Source organism: Zingiber officinale, chromosome 1A (genome assembly GCF_018446385.1).
Source record: "Zingiber officinale cultivar Zhangliang chromosome 1A, Zo_v1.1, whole genome shotgun sequence".
NCBI lineage: Eukaryota > Viridiplantae > Streptophyta > Magnoliopsida > Zingiberales > Zingiberaceae > Zingiber > Zingiber officinale.
This window is the reverse complement of record NC_055987.1, coordinates 80,787,013-80,792,606: the sequence shown is the minus strand read 5'-3', so window position 1 is coordinate 80,792,606 and position 5,594 is coordinate 80,787,013. Positions and strand designations below refer to the sequence as shown.

At 42.4% G+C, this 5,594-nt stretch overlaps 1 pseudogene; it reads left to right on the top strand.

Moving 5' to 3' along the window:
• Nucleotides 1-1,637: 1,637 nt before the first annotated feature.
• LOC122039216 lies at nt 1,638-1,709 on the top strand (annotated as a pseudogene).
• The last annotated feature ends 3,885 nt before the right edge of the window (nt 1,710-5,594 follow it).

The window sequence follows — 5,594 nt, the reverse complement described above, 5'->3', positions numbered from 1 at the left end:
GTGCTGATTTTGTGAGAGTTTCCCTGAGAAGGGGGGGTTGCATATGGAAGAATTGGACAAATCAAATTCGATCTTTCCCTTGCCGATCTCCAAGGATAACTTATGGCTTTTTACATCAATGATGGCTCCAGCCGTGGCAAGGAATGGTCTTCCAAGGATGATCGGTATCTTGGGATCTTCCTCCATGTCAAAGATAATGAAATCTGTAGGAACTATGCATCCACCTACTTCAACTGGCACATCCTCCACTATTCCCATCGGGTACCTGCATGAATGGTCAGCTAGTTGCAGTGCCATCGTGGTCAATTTAATGTTCTGGAACCCAGCTTATTGCATAAAGAGTACGGGAGCAGGCTGGCACTGGCTCCCAAGTCACAGAAAGCTCTTGGTATAAGTTCAGAACTAATTTTGCACGGTATGGAGAAACTTCTTGGGTCCTGAAGCTTGGGTGGAGGATTCGCCATAAGGAGGGCGCTGCAATTCTCTGTTAGTGCTACAGTCTCGAAGTCGCCCTTCTGCCTTCTATTGGATAAGATTCCCTTTAAAAATTTTGTGAACTTTGGCATCTGGTGCAGCACATCTAACAATGGTACTTCAATGCAAATCTCTTTGACTTTTCTCAGAAACCGGTGGAACTCTTCATCCCTTTGGGATGCTATAAGCTTCTGAGGAAAAGGAATCGTGCGATTTTATACGGTAGTCTGAAGAGCTTCTTCAATTTTTTTAGTAACCACTTCTCCATCCTTGTTTTACGTCTGATTGTGCATTAGGGGAGTGGGTTCCTTTTCTAAGTCAAGCTCCATCTGAGTCATGATTTGGGGGTTTCCCACAGTACGTCCGCTCCACAGCTCAATGCGATTGTAATGTTCCACCAGATTTAAATCTGGATTCCCTGGGAATGTACCCTGTGCTCTCGAGACGGACTGAGCTATCTGGGCTATCTGGCTGTCTTGCATCTTCTGGTGTTTTTCTGAGTTCTCCAGCCTTTGAGTCAGTTGTTTGATCTCGCTCCTCATCTCCTTTTGCTCCGAGAGAGCTTCCTCAAGCATCTTTTCAATCCTAGACAGCTGTGTAGGTTGCTGTTGTTGATGAGTCTACTGTCCAGGTTGGTAGGTATGATGTGCTGGCCCATGGTCTTGATTATTTCGGTATGAAAGTTGGGGTGGTTCCTTCATCCAGGGTTGTATGTATTGGAGTACGGATTGTTTTACCTCTGATTGTAGCCTGTTATTGCAATGCATTGCTCAAGCTAGTTTATCTATGGCTGCATTGGCCCAAGGGGGCAAGTGTCTTGAGCGTGGTCTGCACTTCCACAGATGTCGTAAGCACAAACTATTGCATTAGTTGTGTCGCTACCCATGTCTTCAAATTTCTTAGTCAGGGCGTCCAGCTTTGCAGACATGAGTGTGAATGCATCCACCTCAAATTTCCCTGACGCCTTCATCTGATTTCTTGAGAAAGCACCGCTAGATCTTTCAGATTCCCACTGATGGTGGTTTAGTGCCACATACTCTATTATCTCTTCATCTTCATCAAGGCTTTTGTTCATCAGTGCTCCTCCTGCCGCAGAATCCAATGATACCTTCGTGTGATAATTTATTCCATTGTAGAAGGTGTGTAGAAGTAACCACTTCTCAAGGCCATGATGGGGGCACTGTCTCAGCATGCTCTTGAATCGATCCCAAGCTTCAAATAGGGATTCTGAGTCTATCTGCTTGAAGCTGACAATCAAGTTCCTCATGTAGGAAGTCTTGCTTGGAGGGTAAAACTTGTCTAAGAATTTCTGCTCACATTGTTCCCAAGATGATATGCTATCTGCTGGTAGAGAATTCAGCCACTACTTGGCCCTATCTTTCAGAGAAAATCCAAAAAGAAGTAGTCTCACCGATTCTGGAGGAACCTCATTCACCTTCATCGTGCCACAGATTTCATAAAACATCTCTAGATGATGATTCGGGTCTTCGTGTGGTCCTCCTCTAAATTGATTTTGCTGGACCATGTGGATTACTGCGAGCTTAATCTCAAAGTTGTTAGCATCGATGGGTGGCCGGGTGATACTGGATCGGACCCCTTGTGCATATGGTGCCGCATAATCTTTCAGCGGTTTATCGGCCATTCCTAAGGATTCTTTTGCTGCTTGGAAAGCTTTCTGTAAATTCCTTCTCCTCAGAAAGGTCCTGTCAATCTCTGGATCAAATGGTAGCAGCTGTCCTGAAAGGTTAGCTTTATGCATGCAAAAGAAAAGAGAACAAGATAGAAAATATGCCAACAAGAAATTAAAAGAAAAATGAATGTAGTAAGGAAGAAGAGTGAAAATATTTTATTATTATTAGATTTTTTTTATATGCAGAGAATAAAGATAACAAAGTTTAGTCTAATCCAATATGACTTAGCTAGTGTTATGGACGCAGTCCCCGGCAACGGCACCAAAAACTTGTTACGCTTCTACAAGTGCACGGATTTGTCGTCAGTAATAAAAATATCGATCCCACAGGGACTGACTATAAGCACTAGTAATCGTTCACTTAGGGTTAGCTAGACTACCAATGGTCTTTGAATAAGCTAAGGAAAATGAAAGGTTGAGAGAGAAAGAGTCGAGAGTCGCAAGGTCGAAATATTCACTTGGTGATGAGGAGTTCTAGGGGGTCGGTTTCATCGTGGTAATATTGATGTGTCTTGTTTTATCCTACTCTCGCTGTCCTTATTCATGCTATTGCCGGAAGCTAAAGCGGATATTCTTAAGTGCCAGAATAGGGTAATGCCCTAAGAAGTCCTATCACGGTTTACCCCTGTCTCTAGGGCACCTCGGCAAATCTTGAGGACACGACTCTAACTGGCAAATTAAGAATAGTGAGTAAAGCTAAGCCTGGTCTCTCGCTCCCTTGGGGAAAATTTGCCTTTCCTCTCAAGGAACTATCCTAGACGTCCGTGAATGGGTTACCCCTGTCACTAGGGCCCCTCGGGTATACAATCTAAAGGCAATCCTCTACGAGGCTAACAAGTTCTTCACAATCAAAAGCAATTGAAACAAAGCTTGAAAGTTCATCCAACAAGTATAAACACAATACGAGTTTTACATCAATCCGTACCACGACTACTCCCTAATCCCAGAACAAGGGATCTACTCCATGAATGCTAGAGAAATATCCAAAAATAAAGTATGGACAAACATATAATTCTCAGCAAGTAAGAGGGAATATGCTTATCGGATGTCGAAGAGTGGCCTTCAGATCCAACTCTCTGCTTCTGGAGTCAATGTGGTGGTTGAAGTTCACTGAACGACGGTCCAAAATGGCGTAGAATTGCTCCAAGATCCTTTTCTCCCTGACGGCTCACCTCCCCCCTTGGTAAAATGGGTTAATACCCTTTTCTAGCCTAGGGTTTGGCCGCGGCGGCACGACCGTGTAAGGGTGGCACGGCAGTGCCCTTCTCTAGTTCTGGTGTGGTTGCACGGCTGTGCAGGGTCGCACGACCGTGTAGCCCCTGGGCTCTGTCTCATGGGGCACGACCGTGCAGGGGTGCATGGCCGTGCAAGTCTTCTACTCTTCCTGGGGTGGCATGGGCATGCAGGGTTGCATGACCATGTGCTGACTAGCTACTGTTTTGGTCACACGGTCGTGCAGGGTTCCACAGTCGTGCACTCTTCCTCTCTTGTTTGGCCACACGGTTGTGCAGGGTTGCACAATCGTGTTATCTGGTTGGTTCCGGTGTGTCAATACTCTCCGTTCAAGCTCCAAAAATCTTACCTGTCAACATAAAACCAAACAAAGAGCAGAGATCCGAAGAAAACAATAGATATGATGAACACAAGATAAAAGATGTGATCATATGAAGAATATATGTGCATAAGTCAAGTGAATGTGCGCTAAAACATACGTAAAATATCATAATATTTGCCCACATCAGCGAACAAACTCTATCGGTCTTCTATGTAGTCGGGGAAGTCCGAAAGAATATTTATATAACATATATTCAATTTCACTCGGGCGAACAAATCCGATCGGTCTTCTATGCAGTCGGGGAAGTCTGAAGGAATATCTATATTGCATATATTCAATTTCACTCGGGCGAACAAACCCGATCGGTCTTCTATGCAGTCAGGGAAGTCCGAAGGAATATTTATATAGCATATATTCCATTTCACTCGGGCGAACAAACTTGATCGGTCTTCTATGCAGTCGGGGAAGCCTAAAGGAATATTTATATAGCCTATATTCAATTTCACTCGGGCGAACAAACCTGACCGATCTTATTTATAGTCGGAAAGGTCTGAAGGAACATTTATATAACAAATATTCAATCTCGCTCGGGCATATAAGCAAATATTTAATCTCGCTTGAATATACAAATCTGACCGGTCCATTGAACAAGTCGGAAACGTTCCATATATGAGTAAGGCACTCAATCTATTACATGAACCTGGAGAGTATCAGAAAAGAAGTTCATTTATCATCACATATCATTCAGAGGATAACCAGGGGATCTACTTTATCTGATTATAATGTTTTTTATAGAATTTCTCTACTTATGATGAACATATTGAACAAGGATGTTCATATAAACGCTGGGGTGGTTCTGAAGAAAAGGAAATCACATAAGGAAAAGCAAGTATGAACTTTCGTTAACATTTTATAAACAACAAATAGTATACATCAGTTATGAAATTGTGATAAAATGCAAGTACAAAATTTCAAGTCTACTAAAATTATCTCAAAAGGTCTTTTGGAAGTTCTCAGTTAAGTCGCTAATGATCTATAAACAAGGGAGGAGGGACTTCAGATAAACAACCTCCCTCTTTTAGTTGTTGGATTACCCATTCAACTGAGTGAGTAAGAATTCCTACAATCCGTCCAGCATATTCTTCACCAAAGGTAGGAGAATTTAAATAGGCTTTGCGCCTGCTTTGCCAGCGTTCTTTCTTGCCTGCTTTGTATGATTGAAATTTAGATTGTATGTTATCTTTCTCTCCTTGCAAAGTAGTCTTCTCTACCTTGGCCTCTGCTAGTTCTTGTAGGAGCGAGCTTATTTGTAGATCTTGGGCTTGTAATTTCTCTTGTTGTTGGAATAAGGAAAAGTCTTTAGAAGCCAATTCTGGGGCTAACTCGGAAGATCCTGAACCATGTGATTGTTGTAACTGGTTCAATAGATTGGTCTTGTGAGTGGCATCCGAGAGGGCTTTATCTTTTAAAGCCCTTTCAACACTAAGTGTAGAATTAAGCTCCTCTAGCTGTAATTCCAAGTTCCTTTTTTCCTCCTCTTTAGATTGTAACATCTGGCGAGTGTCTTGTATAGTCTTTTCTAAATTAGCAGTAAACACAGCTTATGATTTCACCCTATCCCATAGATGAAGGAGTTCATTGTTAGGGAGGTTGGAGGCAGCTTGTAATTCTTCTACCTTGTTCTTTAAAATTTGGTTAGTCCTCTCCAGATCCACAACCATCTTTCCAAAATTTAGACTCGAAGCATATAGCTGGAGGAAATGATAGTAAGATTACATTTTGAAAATACAAAACAAGGAAGTTAGATTCAAAAAAAAAATTTACTACAGTGGCTTGACGATTATGGTCATCGACACACTCAATGTAGGTGCTTCT